The 24,718-nt window shown below is 31.6% G+C and overlaps 1 long non-coding RNA gene across 2 annotated transcripts in view; it reads right to left on the reverse strand.

The window, feature by feature from the left end:
* Positions 1 to 24,718, reverse strand: part of LOC128987180 (uncharacterized) — a 68,927-nt gene that overhangs the window by 9,947 nt on the left and 34,262 nt on the right. For both annotated transcript variants that reach the window (XR_008490203.1, XR_008490202.1), the window contains exon 2: positions 12,282 to 12,372. This is a non-coding gene — a long non-coding RNA (uncharacterized LOC128987180). The remainder of the gene's footprint in view (positions 1 to 12,281; positions 12,373 to 24,718) is intronic.

The following is a 24,718-nucleotide window of genomic DNA, read 5'->3' on the forward strand; positions in this document are numbered from 1 at the left end:
GATAAAAGAGTGATACATGAGTTAGCTGCGATCTGCTGTCTGCGATCTGCGAGTGTGTTGAGAGGTAATCTCTCGGGGTCAGAACCACATCGCGACTGACGGACCAACTTGATTAAACTGTAATTGGATCAGTGGAACTGAACTGACTCTGTCCATTGGTGAAATCAGTGGACATAATTTAATATTGTACCCAAAAGGAAATTTCTAAAAGCAAATATAGTATATGTATGGTGATACTAATATGACAGTAATTATTAGGAACCGAAATTCAAACATTCAAAAATGTAATTATTTACAAAAATATTTTCAGGTAGCGTAACTGTATCATTATATGCAGTTTTACTGTTAAACTGGAAGGAAGGCTTGCCTGGTATTGGTCCTGTATAGAAGGGGTATTGATCCTGAACAGAAGGAGTATTGAACCAAAATAGAAGAGGTATTAATCCTAAATAGAAGGAGTATTGATCCTGTATGGAAGGGGTATTGATCCTGAACAAAAGGGCATTGATCCTAAATAGCAGGAGTATTGATCCTAAATAAAAAGGGTATTGATTCTAAATAAAAGGGGTATTGATCCTAAATAGAAGGAGTATTGATCCAAGGGGTATTGATCCTGAACAAAAGGGCATTGATCCTAAATAGCAGGAGTATTGATCCTAAATAAAAAGGGTATTGATTCTAAATAAAAGGGGTATTGATCCTAAATAGAAGGAGTATTGATCCAAGGGGTATTGATCCTGTATAGAAGGGGTATTGATCCTGAATGGAAGTGGCATTGATCCTAAACAGAATGGGTATTGATCCTGAATAGAAGGCGTATTGATATATGTGAAATAGGTTACGGTTTCCTTACCAAGCTTTTAAATTACAAAATGTGTTAGTATTAAATTTTAGGTCAAGTTTGAATTTCCCTTATGATAAATGTTAATAAATACACAGGTGTAGAAAGACACAATAAAAAAAAAAACTGTATTTGTATGTATGGGTGTAATTTAACAGTAAACGTATTCCATCTAAGGTTTAGGCTAAGAGCAGTAACACTACAAAGGTAAACAAAGACCTAATAATACAGGCATTATTTGATAAAAAATATACCTCGAACAACGCAAGAATACCTATATATTTTTTACTGCGAAAACATCTAATGTAAAAATATCAAATAATGTAGTTACATTATTTTATATACTAACAACTTGTTATTACATTTATAATTTTCACTTAATAAGTCCTCGAATAAAAAAAAAATATAATTTGACAAATTCCATTTCTGCCAGTAGTTGGTGTAAGTGGACAGAATCGTATTTGATCAAGAAATTCAACAAAGCTCGATTTCGCAAACCAGCGGAGTCAAACTGATATTTGCCCTTTCGCAATATGCCGTGTAGAGCGTATTTATTTTGGTCTAGCAAAATTCTCATCAAGATATGTTTTTGTATAATTATTTTACACAACCATACAATTCAAGCAGAATAGAAAACATTTTTGCATACAGATATAGGCTACTCGTATTTTGTGAGCTTTATGTTGTTTGTTGGATTAGCTATTACTAAGAAATGGCTTATTTTACAATTAACTTACAATCTATAATAACTGAAGAACAGTTCGATAATTTAATTAAAACGCATGAATATATGACAACTGTTAGTGATGGTTATTTGTTATTTGTATAATTTTACTGAACCATTTTCATGGCGTACTTTAGTTAAAATGTAAAATGCTATATTGCATAAACAAAGTTTTTGCATAAGTGTTATATTAGGAGTCATTATGCAATGCATAATCCCCCCTAATCCTTATATTTACCAGGCTAAATAAAAATATATAATTAGGATATTTGTTTGTTAGTGTTTCAATATCAGGTTACTGGTTATTATGATGTATTTCTTAACTAGAGCTTTCAAAATATTTCAATATGTAAACAATAGTGTAGTTTTAGGTCGATAGAAATAAAGCACTTAAATATATTTTCCCTATTATTAGAATTTTAATACTGTAGTTTTTTGTATTGAATAACATATTCAAGCCCACCAATTTCTTTATCAACAAGGAAAATGAAATCCAACTATTATTTTGTTTATTGTAAGAACATAGTTAAAGTTACAACAAAAATAATTTGAGAACACCAAGCTTACAGTCTACCATTTGTTTACACCCCATGTCAGCGAAAGAGATTTATTGCGGAATATTCGACACAATCTATTGATGCAAGAGATTAAAATGGCGAAACAAATGACATAAAATATGACTGGTTACATCTGATAACAAAATGTTGGAATGGTGTCGGTGAGCTGTGCTGTGATGCGCTGCGTGGAGGGGGGGATTGATCAAACAATAGGAATCTGATTTAAACTACAAAATCTTCTATTAGCTTGTGTACTGTAATGATTGCTCTTTGACTAAAGTTAAAACCACATTTTTTAAGTAGATGAAACCATAGGCTTAGAGCTTAGTACAATTGATCAAATCTTATATAAAAGAAATTGTTATTATTTTTTTAAAAGTCTATTTACTTTAAATTAGGACGGGAGAGAGCACAGAGAAGATATGGCGATTCTTCACCGCAAAAACCAATGAAATTAATTTTATCAATGTCCATGTCACAACGAAATATACTCTACGACTGCGTTTTCCCAGTTGGGACACATAAAGCTCCTTCCAAACTCTATGGTTCTTGTGTCACGTTATTCTTTAGACAACATTTAACTGCCATATCAATTGCTGTGTTCTAAAATAATACTGAGCTTATAAAAATTGCAAACGATTGAATGAGGATTCAAAGGTTTGAACACTATCCCATACTACAAGCAAGACATAATGTCAGTTCTCTTGATGCAATATACAAAAGATCTATTGTAATATCAAAAGGTTAAGTTAAAAAAAAATAAACAAACAAACTAAGACAAAAACAAATCCAACAGCTTCAATCTTCAATATCTTAAATGTTATAAAATATATCACTTTAATTGAGGTTCCTGTCCTTGGGTCATAATTATAAAAAAACCGATATTTTGAGGAAGTTTCACATCAAGACCTTTCATTCAAGTATGCGGTTGATAGGTGTGCGGCTTATAGTTTTCTTAAAAGGTCAAATCTTTCCTAGCTTTATCTATGGATTACATATTATATGCGGTATCATATTGACAGATCTTTTTCGTTAGTTTATATAAGCATACCAAACATATTGATTACTTGGTTGACTAAAAGTTCATCAAAATTATGCTAGCATATACTAGAATATAGCTTAGCTCACAAATGGATAAACTTCTAATGTTGATTTTAGTTACTATATCTTATTTGATCAACGTGTTTGCTAAAGTAGGCTATTTTGTTTAGGGAAATTGTCAAATGCTAAAGATTATAGATTAAAAAGGACAATAATTAATGCCTTCTGCAGATTTGTGTGGAGTTTATTGCGAATACAATTAATAATATATAGTGTTTTGACCTTTTTAATACGAAAGTAACAATCTCCGTAAGTTAATCTAAACATGACCATGCATTTAGAAAGGACTCGTTAAGCAGGGTCTCCTTGCATATTTAACGTTCACTATTTCCTTCTGCGATACATAAGGCCATCTGCCCCTTTTCGGAAACGTAACCGGTAACTGTTAATTAAATCCTAACTATTAGGATTTAAATATCTGTTTGTTTTATGAAATAATCTATTACTAATAATATTTTTACGTAACTCACTAATAATTATAGGTTATTTTAATTTTCAAATTAAAATACGAATCCCAGAATCTTTTTACTGCGATTGAAAAAAGAAAAAAAACACTGGTAATTTTCAGATATAAAATTTTTTTAGTGACTCTAAAATGCAACATAATTTATTTTATACGTTTTTCATTAAGAGAAAATATGTTTTGTAAAACAGTTTTCAACTCAAATAAAGATTACAATATACAGTTTTCAATTAAAAAACCAACCAACTTCAGATTTAAGAACATTTTTATAAATAGAAATGAAAACCACATATCCATGTTAAATCATAGTTTTAGTTTTATTTAAAACTAGCTGGCCCGACAGACGTCGTCCTGTCCTAATGTGGTTTTATGTTTAATGCTCGTTCATTTTCAAGATGAGCTTGTTCGCATGGCTCAACTATGTCCTGGTTGAAGTTCGTTCACTTCGTTCACTCACCTTTACATTGATTAATCTATTATACAAATTTGTTATAATTTGTAAATTTTTTTATAAAACTGTTATAGTTGTTGTTTGTCGTTCGCTGCGCTCACTTGCATCAGGTTAGCTTGTTCGCTACGCTAACTCGCCTACAGGTTGAAGTTCGTTCGCTAAGCTCACTCACCTTTTAGTTGCAAATTAGCTGTGTCTTAAATTAAAAAAAAAAATAGTGTTGCACCCTGTTCGTAAACCTATTAACTTTTTAATGCTATTGAACATCACAGAATCACATTGGATCAGATGTTAAGATTCTTTAATTCCATTTAAATATGAGAACTCATAAGGTTAACACGGGAAACTCCAAAGCCACTGGGGCGGAGCCCTTTTGACGGATCTGCACCAAACTTCACACAAACCATCCTTGAATAATGCTTAACAATGCCTGAAAGTTTCATTACAATCTGGAGAGCGGTTTCAGAGTCCATAAAGGACAAACAAACAAACATACATACATTGGAATTTATATATATATTGATGATAAAACATATGATTTCATTAGCTTTTTACAATCATGAACTTAAATAATTATCATTATCATCATCATATATATTAAAACGTGACAGGGTTTTTTTATTTCACGATTCTGAATCAACCACTTGACGGATTTTCATAATTTTTCTGTTGAAAGAAAGATTATTTTGAAAACTAGGGAATGTCAAAGCCATAATTTCAGTTTATGGTTTCAGATTTTTAGAAAATAAGTTTAAAATGTTAAAAAGTCTAGCAGCCGACGCTAACATTTTATACTAGATTTTCGTATAAAACCATTGCTTAACGTAACAGCTGTAAACCCGAGTGTGATACAAATTCAGCATTCGGATACTAAAGACATGCATAAGGTTGACTTATTTATACAATGTGTAATGCTATACTAATTGATACGTTTATTTATTGGGTAAGAGGATGACAGAATATTTAAATATACAATACATGGTAAAATGCTAGATGTTCTAATTTATTTTTTGGGCAGTCTTTAAAATTTTAAGTTTGTTTTAGTGCAATATAATTTGTTTTAACTAACAGCTGGTTGAATATAAAATATTCTTTAGAACTATTCGGTTGGTTTATTATTCTGTGATTTTTCCATTGATTATAGGAAATACGTAAGATTCTATAACCAGTGATGTATACAAATCGAGGCTCTGCCCCCGAGACTTCAAAGAAAAGATTATGCAAGTTATTTTTGTTTCTGTTCAACTTTTTGAGGGAAGAATAGAAAAAAAACAATGTTTACATGTTTTAATTCATCTTGGCAGCTCTTTGTTTACAGTAAAAGTTTAACTGCTTGAACTTTGCTTGGATTAGAAATAGAAATATTGATATAACTTCAGTTTTAGTTGAATACTCAATTCCCGTATGTAGGACGGGCCAGCTCATTGTATTTTATAACGGCGTTTTAAATATAAAAAGGGGCTTTTGCCCCCTTTAATAAATCAAAGTTTTTTGATGATTCAAACGATTTCCATTGGCCTTTATAAAACATATTGTTTTATAGTGTTAAAACGTAAAGATAAAGTAATTGCCTTTTAAAAATCCAACAGCAAATAATTTAGGGCCTATAACGAATTTCAAACTATGTTTTTAAAACAAAATTGAATAAACGGTATCAGAATTCTGACACATACTTTCTTCCATAAGTTTGTCAACAACCTTTATAATGTGTAAGTGGTGAGAGTAAATATACGGAAATGAGATTTGTACAATTTTGACTAGAGACTACACCTGTGGTCCGATTTTGATGAAATTTGGTATGTAGGTTCTAATCCATAGTATCTCCAAGCATTTCTTTCATTTTTTTTGAAATTTTGATTTTTAATGGGGATTTTCCCATAAAACCCCATAAAAAACCGGAAAAGTCGGATTTTCTCAAAAATAGCCCGAACGATTTTAATAAAAGTTGAGTATGTTGTAGCCCTTTAAATTCTGAACAAATTGGTACAAATCCCATTTCTGTAAAAATTACGGTTCAAAGGTTATTGTAAATTATTTCATTTTCCCATAAAACCCCCATAAAATAACAGAAAAATCCGATTTTCCCAAAAATGGCCCGAACGATTTTGATAAAAACTTAGTATGTTAGGCCTAATCCAATGTCCTTTAAATTCTGAAAAAAATTTTACAAATCCAATTTCCGTATATTTACTCTCTCCGCTTACACATGATAAAGGTTGTTGACAAACTTATGGGAGAAAGTACGTGTCAGAATGCTGATACCGTTTATTTTTATTTAGCAAACTATTTATTAAAAGTCATATACTAACATTAGGGTGCGTACACAAAGAACGCCGGTTGCCGGCGCCGGCAAACCGGCAGCTTGCTCCTCGTGCTTATAAGCGCGGCAAAAGCTTGAAGCCGTACATAAAGAAAGCTGGTAACAAGCGCGACAAGTCAGTTCACTTTGAGCAGTGTCAAAGATGTCTTCGTCTAGTGATGATGTGTTTTTGGCGGAGAGTGTCCATGTAAAATTATTGCAAAGGAGGAAAGTCGGTGTTCATGTTAGACATAGGAAGAAACTTGGTGAATACCATCACTTGTTTCCGCAACTAAAAGGTGACCCACAACGGTTCTACACATACGTGAAAATTCAGTAGCTATCTCCATCCAACACTTATCTACATACACTCTGTTCGCGTGCAACTTTTCCCGTTTATCCCAAATCGCCTTCTTTTGATAAACTTTGGAAATTAAATCATCTGTATCAAACATCGCGCTATGACACCCACCAACTGCACAGTACAGAGACCACTCGCGGACTGAGCCGGTTGCCGGAATCGGCTTATAAGAATGTTCCCTTCATACTTGTTTGCCGGTTGACGCCGGCAGCTCGCGCTTGTTGCGCTTGTTGAGCCGGCACCGGCGTTTACTGTGTACGGGCACACTTGAAACCATGTTAAGTTCTTCTCGAGCCGGGACGCGCTTACAGCGGCCGGTTTGCCGGCGCCGGCAACGGCGTTCTTTGTGTACGCACCCTAAATTGGTAAAACAGAAACAGCAGGTTCTTACAATAATAATAACATAATTACATTAAGCTTTTATTACAACATTTGTATTGCGAAATCCTTACTATAGCAAACGTAAAGTTTGTTAAGAGAGTCAAAGTCAGATATCTGGAGGAGACATGTCGAAACTAGAACGGCTAAGAGTCAAGTGATGTACAGGAAGACACTACGAGTGCTGTTGGGTGCGAGAACTTTGTACTTAGAGTTAAGCTTATACAACACAATTTTATACATAGATATTTGGCCTGTAAACCATTACGTAAATAACGATGTTTTGTTTTTTCAAGAACTGATTAGTACCGAATCAGAGGAGTGTAAAGGTAATACAAATTTTGTTTTAATAAACTAGGTGTAGAGAGTAATGTGACAAATTAATTGCTTTTATTGGTGACACACAATTTATGACTTGCCAATTTAGTCTTTTTATCCCACTTGTAATCCTAACGATGTATTATTACTGTAATGCTTCAGATCAAATTTAAAACTATCCCTTGATCAAACAGCTTTTCCACCCCCACCATGTTCCCTCCCATGCCATCTACTGAACATCCCACCGCTCCACCCGCCATTCCGCCCTTTATCGGTTACTGTCAGTCAACTTTTATGACTAACATAATAGTTAATCGTGCCAGTCTCGCTTGCATCGTATATTTATATATTAACTACATTAAAAATACAACCAGTTTTCAAATGAATATCAAATTAAAATTTATATTGATTGGTATTCAGTTCTTTGTGGATTTAGATTTTAACACTATCAAACACCTAGTGCTTTAGGTGTATGCGATTTTTTAGTTTGTTTATGGATTTGAAACATGCGTTAAGTTAATTTATGGTAAACAGCATTAAATACATATGTAATAGTTAAGACATGGAATGAAATTTGGACTCCCATCCCTATTTATTAATCACAAATTTTAGGTGCATAAAAGATTTTACACAACTATTGTTTATTTTAATACCCCCGCCGCAGCAAACCTGCAGACTAAGCGAATTTCCATTTGACTTTACACTTTTTATGGATTTACACTGAAATGTCTACTTAAAAATATAACATTTATTCTTGATCTAAATAGAATTAGTTTAACAAGTACTTAGGTTTGCTGCATCAGGGAGGGTAAAACTGTTTTTTTTTTATGTGAATAGTTTCGTAAGAAATAAAAACATTTTCCAAATTTGATCAAAATATGTTCACAAACAAGCAAACTACAACAGTTTACTTATTCTCCATAAGAATAACATGGGAATTTTAAATTTACAATTTTTTTGAATTTTCTCCGTAACAATTAGGCGCATAATAACGCTTCAATATACTAAGTTATTTGTTTTTTTAAGCTCTACAAAATGGTTTGGAAATAAATTGCTAAATTTTATGTTTTTTGGGTCAAAAATGGGAAAAACCTATTTTTACCCAATAAAACCCCCGTAAACCCCCGTTCCCATGGTCCGATCATGCTGGATCGTAAACTCGTTCGAATAAACGTACGTTTACACGTTTGTACCAAATTTCATCAAAATCGGATCATTTTTGCTCGAGTTATCGTGCTGACGGACACACATATATATATATATATATATATATAAATATATAAATATATAAATATATAAATATATATATATATATATATGAATTTGAACGGATGGTGTTTTTGGCTTCCAGGGACCTCAAAACGAAAAAAAAACCGGTCCCGCGTCCAGGTCTTACCATGAGTACTACGGTAATAGCTTATTCCCTATATGGGAAATTCACTAAAAAGGGCATTAGCGAAGGTTCAAGAGTTGTTTTAAATGCATATTGCAGTATGCGTGTTCTGGAGTTCAATAAGTTCGAAAGTACAACTAATGAGAATTTTCTGAAGAAAACAATTATATGGAATTAAGAAAAATTATATAATTTCAAAATTTCTATACGTCTTATACAAATCTTTTTAGGCAAATCGAAAGTTACTCACTAAAATGATTTAAAACAATGCTTTTTCAAATATTGTATCAATGTATTTTACATTTGATTTGTGCCATATATATAAAAGATAAAAATTATAAATTTTTTTTTAGCATTAGTTTACCATGGCAAAATATATAAAAAACTTCACATGCTATTTAATTAAATTGGTAAGGCCATTTTGATATACCATTTTTACTTTTTCATTTGTGTGTATCTACGCCATTAGCGTAATTGGTCGTTTTATTCTAGGGAATTAACATTTACTACATTAAGTAAGGTCTCATGGGAATACCTATATGCGCGGTCGAATAATTATTTCGTTTTAAAGTCCTTATAAGCTAACAAGGATATTGTATTAACTCAAGAATGTTAAACTAAAAAAACATTACCAACCTAATCCTTGCATTAGTTAACAGATGTGTTTTCAGTGAATTCTCGTATTGTATAAATTGTGTACCAAGCGAAGATTACATCTGAAACAGACTCGATTAAATGAGAACCACTTTGCATGGGTAATGCGTAGGAGGATTCCCTCTACCGCGCCCGCTAGCGAGGGAATTGCAATACACTTCCTTGCGATATTACAATTTGTATCACATTTATCTTGGTGTATGGATCATATTGAATATAATGTATTCGGTTCAAACAATTGTTTTTATAACTGCACTTTTCTGGCCGTGCCAGAAACTATACAAATTATTACTGATATTTTATTTACAGAATTTAAAGTGATAGTTTACCGTGATAGGTAACTATTTAAAAAGCTTTGTTTTATTTTTCTGTGTGTATTCTCAGGGTTTTCATTGTACACAGGGTTTTCATTGTACAAATTAATACAGTAACGAATTCTCATGACATAAAAAGGAGTTTGCTAACTTTTTAGGTTAGTTTAAATCGTGTTAGATTAACGCAATTTTATCACACAATCCCATTTTAACAAATTTCCTATTGGGATTAGTCTATTGCTGTAGTATAAGTGCTAGGGAGTAGGTTTTCTAGAACGATCGCGCTTAGTAAAGTAAAGGCCACCTTGGTAAGGATGGATTACTACTAAATAGGTACTACTTGTTATTAGCCTACAAGTTTATCTATATCCCCAAAATGTAATGGAATTCCCTTTAAGAGAAACATTATTGAGCAGTTATATTACCTATCAGATTAGTACATAATATTAATTTGTGGTGAAAATATGATGGCATTTTTTATTCGGGATGTGAAAATCTATACAATAAAATATCAAAATAAAAAATGTGTGCCAGATACCTATATTAATAGTTACAAAAATAATGTTTCATTAAATGTATGAAATATCTAAAAAATTCTTTGGCTCAAATAAGCACAATTTACTGGTAGAGGGCCAAAAATATTGTGGTCTGAATTGTAGCGAAGTTGGTTTGTTGTTTCAACAATGAGGCTTGATAGAATTAACGTAACGTGTTACTATGTCAACAACAACGGTTAATGTTATATTGTTGCTAACTTGTTTAGCTCCCTTGACACAAGGGCCTTTGTGAGTTGGTTAGCGGTTTAGTACGCGTCGTAGATTTAAATAATCTTACGAGTAACACAATAAGGACAAATACATCATAATAGAATGATTCTGGTGGTAAAAATCAAACCTATAATGGTTTGAGTACAACTCTGAAGATTAAGTTATGAATACGGTTTGGACGTCATATAAAATTCTCTATGAAAAATTGTGGATGGACCATAGTTGATTTAAAATCATTAACGCATTTAAAGTAAAAAAATAACATATAGACTAAAATAGTTCGTTCGGTTAAAAGATTATCGGTAGTGAACAAATTACGTATGGGTAGATATTATTATGTATGTGATATATTGAAAACCCGTGTAGAACCAACACATATCTGGGCTAGTAATACTAAAACTGTAAAAATATTCTAAAACTTTCAATAACTAAATAACAAAACCAAAAAAGAATACGTAAAAAACAGGTAGGCCTATCTAACAGCTTATGAAATACCAACGAAGAAACGTTGGTTCAAAACACATTTAAAGTTGTGAATAATTACTTAACGTATTCTAAACCCCGGGTTTTCACGGTACGAGGTAAAACTACAGTTTTTAGTCAGGAAAAAAATACTTTAGAGTACAGGAACAATCTGACTCAGGAGTGCTCAGGAAAAACTAGCTAGATGCATGTAACGAATGTGTTTCTTTCATAACTATATTTACTTTAAAGTTAGATACGTCTGGTGAAAAGTAAATAATATTGCAAGTAAATGGAAAATATAAAAAATGATAAAGATTTTTAATTATTACAAGAAATGCCAAATTATGATAGTACTGTACAACCATGAAACAGCTTTTAGTAGTATTTAATGATATTTTACATAGCCTAAATAAAATATCATTACGTTGAAATTCGTTTCAAACAAAAATAATATGTACGCAAATCGCAGTTAGGTGAAATCTTATAAAGCAAAACGCGTTCGGGCAAAATAAATGAATTTAATAACAAAATTGACACATATAATTTAAGTATACACGGGGGGTTTTGGCTCTAGGGAGTTGAACGTGAACGTGTAATGGGGTGTTGCTATAGGTTTCAACATGAGGTCCGATGAAAACTACCGCTTCTTCATTGAACAAGTAAAATATGCCATTTATAATACACCAACAATTTATTCAGCAAAATTTGTTTCGAACTATTGCGCATCTATAAAAGTTTCTTCTCCATTAAGTCCACTGGAATGAAATAGGGTAAAGTCATATCCATAATAACTATAAAGTCATCACTCTTTTGGTAAAAGTGTTTTGAGTTGTAGTAAGTCCAATAATTTGAAAACCCGATCATTTGAAAGATTTTACTGGTTTCAAACATTATTTCTAATAAAAAGAACCAACGCTATTACTAATTTTCAAAAACCTTCAATAAACCAAACTCAATTAAGATAACTAATTGCAGTTCTTTTACCACCCAGTAAACATGATCAGGACAAGTGTTTACTTGTGTAACAAATTAAATAAAACAACCCCGGGCCTAAAAGCAACTAGTAACATATTCAAAAGGCTTATACGTATAGTTCATACGTATAGTACAGGCTATTTATTACACACATGAAAGATGTATTTGCCGCAACGATTTTAATATGGGCCAAATACGATTTGTTATTAGGTTGACCTACCTGTCAGGGTTGAGCGGGCAGGCATGTTGTCGATTGAGGAGAATGTGCCTCACGAGGTTAGCAGCGGCTCAGGCTTTCTCATCTTCCTAACCTGAGAGAAACAAAATAAATATTTAGACATAAACGATATTAAATTAAATAGCCAGTATATACACTGTTTAAAATTTATATAAATCTTATAATAACTTTTTTAGGAAAATCAAAAGTTACTCACTAAAACGATTCAAACAATTTTTTTAAATTATTGTATCAATGTATTTTACATTCGATTTGTGCCCTTGAAGTTAAAATTATAAATGTCTTATTTTTATAACCTGAATTTACCATGGCAGAAATCAATCTGACTCAAATATACTAAAATGCCATCAAAAGTGTGTAGAACGTTTCTTTAATTTTCGTAGTGTAAAGAGTATACCGTAGCGTTAGCGTTGGATTATCAAATTAAAATATGTTGTCAATTTCTATTCTTTCAAGAATGTTAAAAGAAAAAAAAACATTACCAACCTAATCCTTGCATTAGTTAACAGATGGGTTAGTCAGGAAAAAAATACTTTAGAGTACAGGAACAATCTGACTCAGGAGTGCTCAGGAAAAACTAGCTAGATGCATGTATGTTAGTATATTTAATATTCATAAATAAATAGGCCATAATAAAAATGTATATCAATCCTAACAGAAACTTGTATTCTATTTGATCACTTCTCGTACTTCCACTTACAGTGATCAAGCTGTAGTATGCCCGATACAATAATCGATTACTTTATTATGACAATAAGAGTTAAAACACAACACAAATTAATTATCGATTCTTATATAAAAAAAAAATACCATATTGATAATATGCCCCATTAAATAGTCTACTACAATGTAAGATTTACATGTATGTAACTATATTTCTTGTAAATCAGATGCAACGCTGTTGTACGATAAAGGATGAAATCAAAATATGTTTTTATCAGTGCTTAAATGGTTTTTTAATCGCTCGTAAACCTTTGATATGACATGGATTTTATATTTAAAGATGGTGTGAACCTTTCATTAAAGTTTCTTTTAAAGTTCTAATCCTTTATAAACTAGGTCTATGTTTCAACACCATATGTTCTAGGAACTAGGACTATGTTTCTACATGTCTTGTGCAAATCTAACTGTATTATTACTGAATGTATTAAAAAACCTCTCGTGAAGATAGGTGTTTTATAGGCTGCGTATATAGAAAAGTTTAAGTGCTCTTAATTATGTTTAAATTATGAAAGAACACCAAGATAAGATCACTCTACCCATGTAGTGTTCTCAGAATGCCCTTATCACCAGCTTAAGTAGCTATCGTACTGTAATGAGACTGCGGACGACCTTCTCTTTTCATTCTAATTTTGCGAAAAAAAATATACTTATATCAATTTTAAGTCATTAATACGATTTCATATACATTTTAGAGCATTTGGTGTTGTATACACCAAACGTGTTAAACGTGGCAATATTGTTACGTGGTTTGGTCAAAATTGGGTATAGTACTCTATATTTTAGTCGTTCATTTAAAATTTCTTATTCTACTCTTACTTTATACATGCGCATTTGTGGTTTACAGCAATATCTACCTGTGAGCTTATAAGAAAATATGAGTTTAAAGTTTCTATCATAATAAATTGAGCTATCTTTCATATAAAATCAGCTAATTGTTAGTTAAACTATAGAGTATATAAATACTCTAAAGTTAAATACTCTGAGTAACCAATGTAGCATCGGATGGACGCATGATGTCTACTTTAAGTAACTACTTTAAGTTTTACATGAAGTACTTTAAGTATAAGAAAACCCATAAATGTTGTAGTCGAGAGTAACAAATTGAATATTTTACGAAAGTTTTAATGATTTATCCATGTATTCGAATATGCTAGTACATATGCTATAGACACATGCTTTCGAACATGCTTTTGAAAAACTACATATACATAACTTTAAACACATTTTTAATAAGAACATTTGAATAAACGAATGTACAAATTATCATAAAGCAGTATTTTAAACTTAACTCACTATAACCAGGAAAATACTGTCATGCAAATAATAATGTGTCTACAGCAAATTACAAGGTTAATTACAAGGCAAAAATGTGGTTCAGATTCAAATTCAAATTGTTTATTTGTCCATTAAACATTACATAATAGGCTATGTCTATGCATAAAATTCCTCATCCCACATACATAAAATTCAGATTCCACTATAAACTGTAGGTCCCTTAGTTACCATTGGCTGAATAGGCTATAAATTAACCACTGTGTCTAAGGCATATGTCGAACTTAGTCACTAACAAGACTACAAGATTGCGCCACTCATCAATCCTACGCTCATTTCCCATCGTACTTTAAATTCGTATGGTTGCCATTTCAAAGTAAAGTGTTCAATTATTACTATTATTTTATTATAATTCTCAGGACCTAATCTTAAACAAGGTTTGATTGATATTAATTAGGGATGGGAAGATTCAATACCGGGTACGTAATATTTGTAAAAAAATAATAAAAAAGCATGTATATATTTTGTTGGATTATTTAAGTGAATTTCCCATATATGGATGAAACAGCTATTACTGCAGGCCTCATGGTAAGACCTAGACTTGGGACCTTTTTACTTTTCGTGTCGATGTCCCCAGAGGCCAAAAATTCATTTATTAATAATAGATGAATAAATGAACCTTAGCACTCTTTTTCTCTCTTCAAAAAACATGTTTTATGTTAAAGATGTAAATTCTATAAAATTACCTACTTCCTGGATTGTAATAAATTATGTGTAAATGAAATGTATTAAATTAGGACAACATATGTATGTGTGTAACAATTTCATATATTTTGTGAATATTATTCAAGACAAAACTAGTTTGATATGTTTTGTGTCTACTAAGGACCGAGTTCTGTACAATGTTTGTAGAATTAATCAAGCGAAGCCATTTATTTGTTTGGATGCTAGTCAACAGTTCTGACGAAGTCATAGTGGAACAGGCAAGCAACGCCGCTTCTATTTGATCTACTCATCCCAAAGTGTATATGAGGCTCTGCTATGATATTACATCATAGATCAACGTATTTAGACAAATAATTATAAACTGGGACAGATTAATATCAATGTAAAACCCTAATTATTCATTATATTTCAACAACACGCGTGAAAAGTAGGGTTTAAAGGCACAAACATTGAAACCCTGCTTGTAGTCTAGTCATTGAATAGTTTAAGTTCAACAAAATTGGTTTAAAAGGTTTCTCAACGGTTTTCATTACTTTCATACGTTCACACAACACAGAAAAAGTCTACCAAAATCTGACTTGGGGAAGTACCGGATATTAGGGTACGGTATTTAAATGAAAATAATAAGTGCTCCCAGAAAAAAAAAACAGTTAAAAACATTTTTGCTATATATAAAGTGTAATATATCGTTATTGATGTTTACAATGGTGGGAAAACTAAATATGCAGCTTCAACTTAAATTAGACCTCATTTGGCACCACAAAATCACCGCCAAAATCCGTTCCATGAAGGAGAAATTAAAATAAAACTTATCTTTAGATATAGGGTGTAGTATATTGAATTCAATGTTTACAAAGGTAGCAAGACAAAAAAATGCAACTTAAAATATGATTGTACCTAATTCAAAGTCATAAGATAGAAGTCACCAAAATATACACTCCAAGGAGGGAAAATAAAAAAATACTTACCTTTAAAAATAGGTTGTAGTATATCGATTTTAGCTTTTAAAAAGGCCAATAAACTACATATGCAACTTAAAATGAGATTTTTTATCATGTGGCGTAAGATGGCCATATTGAAGCCAAACAGAATGGATCAGCCCGCAGCACCAGAGGCTCTACTGAAGATAATCAAATGCAACTGTAGAGGAATGTGTTCCAAAAATAGAAGTTCCTGCAGGGAAAATGGTCTAAAGTGCAACTGGCGTGTGCAAAGGGATCACATGCACAAATAGACAAACCCATGATTCAATTGAAACAATTAAAGTGAGAGAGTAATACAACTTTTTTTAATGCATTTTTTTAAAGTTGCATTTTTGGTTTTGCTACCTTTGTAAACATTGAATTCGATATACTACACCCTATATTTTAAAATAAGTTTTATGTTTATTTTCTTCCATGCATCGTATTTTGGCGGTCATTTTGTATTGTCAAATGAAATCTAATTTCATTTTAAGTTGCATAGTTAGTTTCCCCACTCTTGAAAGCATTAAAAACTATATCGTACAGCAGTAATATTTTTAATTTTTTCCTGAGAACATTTATAATTTTTCATTTAAATATAGGTACAGTCCCAAGTCAGATTTCGGTAGACTTTTATGTTGTGTGGATGTATAAATAAAGTAATGAATCCGTTGAGAAACCTTTTGAAACAATTTTGTTGAATCACCACTATATATTTCTCTTTAATGATGGGACTATTGCTACAATACAGTGGTTGCTGTAAGACACATGCAGGTAATTAGAGCCATCCAAAGGGCTTTTTGTACTTAGAAGATTACAACCCAACAATAACAAAACAAACCATAAGTGACTAACTTAAGTCACAAATTATGCATATAAATCGTTGCAACCAGTATCTGAATAATTGATATTTAGGAATTCAACACAATTTTATCGACTGGCTACCCAATGATCAGGAATATCTGGGTCCAGTTTTGAATCATCTAAAGGCCATTCATCGGGCAAACTTTTGATTGGCTTGGGCGAGCACTCTCAACTAAAAGGTTGACGGATGGATCCTGAGAAAAGTCAGTAGCCTTTAGATGATTGAAAACTGGACCCAGCTGTTCCTGATCATTGGGTTTTAAATCAATTATCTTGACTTATGAAAAAGCTTGTCTCAGTCAGTAACAATGCTACACAGATCATCACACTCGATTCTACACTCTTCCTTCACTCATATTTTAGTTAAAATACGTAAAGTGGGTTGATATACGCCCCTATCTCAATAATTGCTAAGCGATGGTTGATACAATGAACTCGAAATAGTTTCAGTAAACATTTAATGGAGAGAACAAAGTATTGTGTAGACTAATGACCTAGTCTCTGCTTGAACATATCACGTACTATTCAAAGTGACGACCCCAATCAACTATTGTGTACACATAGCGTTGAATAACCAATGAATCCTGGTTTCTGATTCGATGAACATGACTGTCCAAAGTGACAACTAGTGACAACCACAACCAGCTGTCGTGTAGATGAAGCGATGAAGCGATGAATAACAGATGATCTCCATCTCGACTCTGCCTCGGTGAAGATACAATGTGGTATTCAAAGAGACAACTACCATGACTCATTGTGTAGACCTAGTGTTGAATAACCAATGACTTTTTGGCCTCTGCTTAGTTGAACATTTCATCGAGTGTGCATATTCATAGTGACAACTAGTGACAACCACAATCAGCTATTGTGTGGGTGTACTGTTGAATCATTAATGCCTCCTTCTAGTATCTGCTTGAACATATAATGGAGTAATCTAAGTGGCAACTAGTGACAACCCCAATCAACTATTGTGTAGACATAGCGTTGAATAAACAATGACTGCTTAAAAAACAATACCATTTTAGTATATTGAAGCGTTATTATGCACCTTATGGTTACGTAGAAAATTCCAAAAAACTGTAATTTTAAAATCCCCATTTTATTCTTGTAAAGAGAATAAGTAAACGGGTATAGTTTGGTTGTTTATGAACATATTTTGATCAGATTTGCAAAATGTTGGAAAATGTTTTTATTTCTTACTAAATATTAACATTTTACAAAAAATACAGTTTTACCCTACCTGTTGCAGCAAACCTAAGTAATTGTTAAACTAATTCTATTTAAATGGGGAATAAATGCTATATTTTTAAATAGATGTTTTACTGTAAATCCAATCAGTCAAATGGAAATTACCTTAGTCTGCAGGTTTGCTGTGGTGGGGGTATTTATGGCGGGGCAAATATTTACCTACTGTATTACTGGACAAAAAACATAATTTAATTTATTTTCGAATTCTTAAGATTTATTTTACAAGTTATAATTATATAATCCTATATATTTTAGTCTAAGAACCTCCAGTGAAATACCTTCTTTCATTTAAGCTATTAGTAATTAGTAATTAGTCAAATCGGACGAGTTTCAATCAAACGCAAGGTGAACAACCAACATAAAAACTATTTTTCATAAGGGTTTGCTATGATTAAAAATCAATAGCTCCAGTATTGTTCAAGTTTTTCGACATGTTTTAGACTCAAAATAATCAGTACATTACAGGCTTTAATTTGAGCTATGGATCGTTTGAATCAGTTAAGCTCAAGATACTGCATTACTCAATCAAAAATCATCGATTTCATTATTTATCGGATATTATATTTATTTTAACGCTGCGGAGCAGCATGGGTCCTCTAGTAATAACTAAATGTCTAGAGTAATTCTAAATATGGCACAGTATATATCTAAATAGCAACACTGTACTGTCAATGTGGCAACTTGTAATGACTCAAGATGAAAAATTGTGAAGGAACTGTTGTATTAATAGCACTAACCCTTGTGTATGATAACATGCTTTATATACTTACATATGCATGTTTTATGTTTGAAACAAACTGTGCATCACCGAGTAAGCTCGATCCCCTAGTTCTTTATATTGAATGCGTTGACAATAGTTAATAGTCCTGAAACTTCTAGTGTGGTGTTCTACCATAGCGAACACAAGTCAAAGCAGTAAATTAGCAATTAATTCATCTGTTGAGGTATAATGTTGGACCCAATTAATTAGAATTTACATGATATGAATCGCAGCTTTAAGTCAAGTACTACACTTAATACTTTTGTTCACAATGTCGTAGAATCGAGTTATTTGACGGCCCAGTCACGTGTTGTTGTCGCAGTTTCCCTAATGATGGCGTCTGTAATGAACCTACGTGACTTTCTTGAATATCTTGTCATACCTTACTGGGAATAAATGCGTTTGTTATACCATCGTATCACGCGTGGAAAACAAGGTAACTACTGTTGGTAACTTTCATGTACAAAAATAAGCAAGTTTTCAATTATATTGAATAACGTTATATTTGTTCATGTTTTTTGTATGATAACTCTAGACAAATTTGCGTATCCAAAGAATTAAATTATATTTTTATGTGAACACAGATGAACGTTTTATGCTTACTAATTCTCAAAACGTATTCAACTTAAAATCTTTTTGAAATACCATGTAAAAACTCCATCGTGTGTCTCTATGTTCATTTCTTTTAAATTTGTTTAATTTCCTTGTAGGCATGCGTTATCAGCTAAATTAAGAGGTAAAATGAAAATTATGCAGTATATAGATGCGTTTGTTGGTATCTATCAGGACTGGTGAAAAGCGGAAATAAGATGTCACTCAACCAAACAGTCACCCATGTTGACGTTCCAAGTTAACACTGGAACACAGTCATGGACTGAATAGATTCAGAATATCTGAGACCATAATGGTTTAGAAAGAATTCTATATTTTTAAGTTCAAAAATTTGAAAACCCCATTTTTACTCGATAAAACCCCTCATAAACCCCCAATCTCATAGTCCTATTGTTGTCTCATAAGTCATATTGTTGGTTCGTGAACACGTTCGGATAAATGTAGGTTTATAACAAATTTAATCGAAATTGGATATTTTTTGCTTGAGTTATCGTACAATATATACCACATATTACACATACACTATATACATTGTATACATAGCAGTGAAACTGTTTGTTTCAAATTACAAATTTGAAGAACTGTTTTGCTATTTTCCTATTAAGAAAAATTAATTTAAAAAATTACTATACCAACTTTTAGAACATCGGTTCATAAACAGATTGATAAAACTTATTTTTAAGAAACAATATTCGTGCCCATTGGGTAACTAATAATTAAAACAACTGATTGTTTTTGCTAACTACTAACTAGCATTGACATTACCCGAAAATCGCAGATAGTTTTTTATATTGAGCAATTTGTCTTACTCCATATCTTAAAAGGCCAGCAGAGCGTTCGGGGACACCCTATATATATTTAATAAATATAAAATATGTTAGGAACTAAAGTCGACTGATAAAAAGATAAGTATTTAAACAAAAAGTAGGGAGAATATGGTAAATTAAAAGTTCGGGGTAACACCAGTGACTATACCAACAGGAGCCATGTTAATAGGATTTCCTCGGTTGATCTTATAATGGATGTGGCCGGTCGTTGGTCAAACACACAGGGTTTACACTTATACTGTATTGCAGTGTATTGAAACGCATGGCTTGAGAATGTTGAAGTCGCATACGAATAGTTATGTGTAACTACTACAGTTTCTTCGTATTAAAAAATTAATCTAATTATTTTAACTAGTTTTCAGAAAAATCTTAATGTAATGTAATACTATTGAATTTAATTTTTTTTTAAATAGATTTATTTAAACATTTAAGTTTAAAATGTAAAACACATTTTTAAATATAACTTATTTGTAGATTTTGTATTTTATTACATTATGTTATACTAGCTTTGATCCTACTGTCGGTGAATTATAATATTTTGTAATGTCGAAAAATAAAAATCTTCATGGTGTTCCTAAACAACCTGTAACTTACCCCTTTTGTGGGATTTTTCCTTGAACAGAGAAATCGGTTGAAAAACAACAAAGTTATAAAAATCTTCATCACCCAATGTTTTATAAATTACAAAATATAAGGCATTGGAAATGTTCCATTGTGTGTACTTGTGCATTATAATCAGCTTACTTGTCCATGTCAATTGAATGTTACTAATACATTAGCTGATAAATAGCATTGTAGTAATAAAAGTTTTAAAAAGCTTCATAAATTTGTTGTTTTCAACCGATTTTGCTAATTATATCATGTCTTTAGATTTGTTTAAACATTTTTAAACATTGATTTTACTTTTGTATTTTTTATCAAATTCTCACTGTCGAGATATCAAAGATTTAAATGTTTGAAAGACACATTTTTAAAATGGTTTGAAAATACAAAAATGTAAATGTTTTGCAAGTTCGCTGTACTGTGATGTAACATGTCTGTACCAAATTTAAATAATTGATGTTGAAGATTTTATAAGGAAATTTGTAAAGACACATACAAACTATGAAGAACAGAAAGGAAGAACAGACGGAAAATTAGGCTTTGGAGACCTAAGATTATTTATGCAAGGAACAATCCCACAAACGGGGTACAGGCTGCTTAAGGACACCCTGTACAACAAATCGTATAACATTAAATTCATTTAATATCCATTAAAATGATTTGATATTTTCAAATCAAATTTACGTAAACAATATTTATAAATAAGGTAGTGATTAAAAAAATGTACAGAGTTGTGTACTACCTTACTATAGGCTTATGAATAAGGTAGTCGTTCTAGAGAATAAGAACAATTATTTTATTTTCAGTTCATTTTATAGAGGAACATATCCATCGTATAATTCGATTTTTACTATGGTTATTTAAAAACTACAATAGCTTAGGATGCTTGTTATGTAGGATTTGTACCTTAGTAAAATTGGGAACTCGATTTTGACTTTAATCCGATCAGTCAACTTAGTGAAGGACCCAATAAAATGTTCTACCCTATTTACCTAAGAATTCAAATATTTTCTAAGCTTACCTAAATAAAGTCATGTATTTTTTCCTGGTCAATTTAGTGTCCACGTTTAGAACAGTAGTTCTATTTTGTGTATTTTTAAATAGAGAAACTAAGACTTAAGACATAACAAAATAGGCATCGAAACATCATTTTTACGAATAACATACTGTAATAATTCGAATCAATACACGAATATTTGATAATATAAATAAAACCTCCTCTTTTCTCACTAACTTGGCAAGATTCAACAAGCCACTTTTTTACCTGTGATGAAGGACATATTATCATACTGCGCCATTATTTAGGCTAACCATGTCACAAAATGCAAGTTATTTCTTTTCATGGTCAAGTAAATTTCTCCCAGTTTTATTTATAATAAATCGCTCTTGCCTATCATACTTATGAATTTGTTGTGTCATGGTTGTGTTACTGTTCACTATATTTTACTATAACTATTGATATTTTAAACACCACGTACTATCGATTGGTTCAAGGGATGGTTTTAAAAGTTGTTTATCTTAAAACAATAGTAATAGATACATTTTTTAAGAAAACCTTCTTTGCTGATAGTCACAAATACAGTATGTCAATGTAGATTCTGGATGTTAGTAAAATTTGTTAGAGTGTATTTAAGTGAGCTATTTAGGTTATCCTGTTAAGGTGTGGTAGAAGTTAAAATAAAACTATTTTTCATCACATCATCGGATCGAAGCTGCAATAATATGTGAAACATACAAATTTTGGAACTAATACAGATACAAATAAACGGTATCAGCATTCTGACACATACTTTCTCCCATTAGTTTGTCAACAACCTTTATCATATGTAAGCGGTGAGAGTAAATATACGGAAATGTGATTAGTACAATTTTGATCAGAATTTAAAAGACTATAACATACTAAATTTTATCAAAATCGTTCGGGCCATGTTTGTGAAAATTCGATTTTCCCGTTATTTTATAGGGTTATTATGGGAAATAACATAATTTACGATAACTTTTGAACCGTAATTTTTACAGAAATGGGATTTGTACCATTTTGTTTAGAATATTAAGGACTATAACATACTAAATTTTCGTCGAAACCGTTCGGGCAGTTTTTGGGAAAATCTTATTTTACCATTATTTTATCGGGTTTTATGGGAAAATCCCCATTAAAAATCAAAATTTCTAAAAAATTTATAAACTATCAAAATTGTAAGGACAATAACATACTATGTTAAATAAAAAACCGGATATTTTTTCTAAAATCCTATTTTTCGTTATTTTATGGGGTTTTTATGGGAAAATAACATAATTTACCATAACTTTTGAACCGTAATTTTTAGAGAAATGGGGTTTGTACCATCTTGTTCAGAATCTAAAGGGCTACAACATACTAAATCTTTATCAAAATCGTTCGAGCCATTTTTGAGAAAATTCGATTTTTCCGGTTTTTTTATGGGTTTTAAGGGAAAATCCCCATAAAAAAATCAAAATTTCCAAAAAATGAAAAAACGCCTGGAGATACTGTGGATTAGAACCTACATACCAAATTTCATCGAAATCGGACCACAGGTGTAGTCTCTAGCTCTGTACACATCCAGACACACACACACACACACACACACACACACACACACAAACACAGACATCACTTCGAAAACCACTTTTTTGGGTCCGGGGGGACCCAAAACAAATATATCCACTCAAAACTCAAACTCGAAAATTTTGACGAAAACAATACTTTCTCCATATACTATGGTATAGGGGGAGAAAGTAAAAGTAAATTCCAAAAACAAACTTAAAGTTAAATGTGCTGTATAAAATCTCTTTATATCGAAAAAATAAGTTTAGTTCTATTATATTTAATTTTAAAGCATCTATGGTTATTTTTGAACTTTTGAAATTGCTATACCATTATAAAAATTGTGTCTCATTCAGAACAATAATCACACGAAGAAAATAGTAAGTTGTTACACAAAACAAACTTGATCAGTAGACGCTTACCATAATTACCCGGTATCGACCTCAACCCAACCTACTGTATGTCCCTTTGCACTGATTCGCTATGAAGAGTCTATAATGAGGAGAGAAGTAGATTACATAAAACACCAATCTTGGAAATATCGAACAAACAATCTCTGTGAGTAATTGAGTTAAAATGATTATTTTTATAGAAATCAATTTACTTACAAGTTTCAGGGTGCATAAGCTTATGTAGTTCATCGATTTTACTTCGTCCATGACCTCAAAAGAACTAGAAGATTGATTTTAAATTACTAAGAGTCCATTTAGGTATAGTTTCAGCGGTATTATTTATTTTCAGAAAAAAACTTAAATCATTCATGAAATGCAGATAATTCATGCTATCCTTTAAAAATTTCGAAAGTAAAATACCCCCTCCGCAGCAAACCTGCAGACTAAACAAATTCTCATTCATCTGGTTAAATTTTCACTGAAACATTTCCTTAAATTGTCAGTTTTCTTTCCTGTTTAAATAACAGTTATTTTAATGCGTTAAGGTTTGCTGCTACAAGAAAGGTGGTTAGGTGTATTATTTTATTGCAATGATGATAGCTCAGTATGAGTTAAACTAATTTGTCCAATTTCTCCATATTCTTCAACAACAATAACACTGGAATTTTAATTTAATGTTTTTATTTTATTCGTATTACTAGGTTCCGAGTACTAAATTACTTTTTTTTTGCTTTACAGCATAGTTTTGAAAGATATTTCAAAACTGTATGCTTTGAGGGTCCAAAATTATAAAAACTTTATAAATACAATATTTGCCCCATAAACCCCCCTATACAATGTCATTCTCATAGTCCGAACCTCAGG

This window comes from Macrosteles quadrilineatus, unplaced genomic scaffold (genome assembly GCF_028750875.1).
Source record: "Macrosteles quadrilineatus isolate MER2022 unplaced genomic scaffold, UCM_ALF_1.0 Scaffold_2__2_contigs__length_208266976, whole genome shotgun sequence".
NCBI lineage: Eukaryota > Metazoa > Arthropoda > Insecta > Hemiptera > Cicadellidae > Macrosteles > Macrosteles quadrilineatus.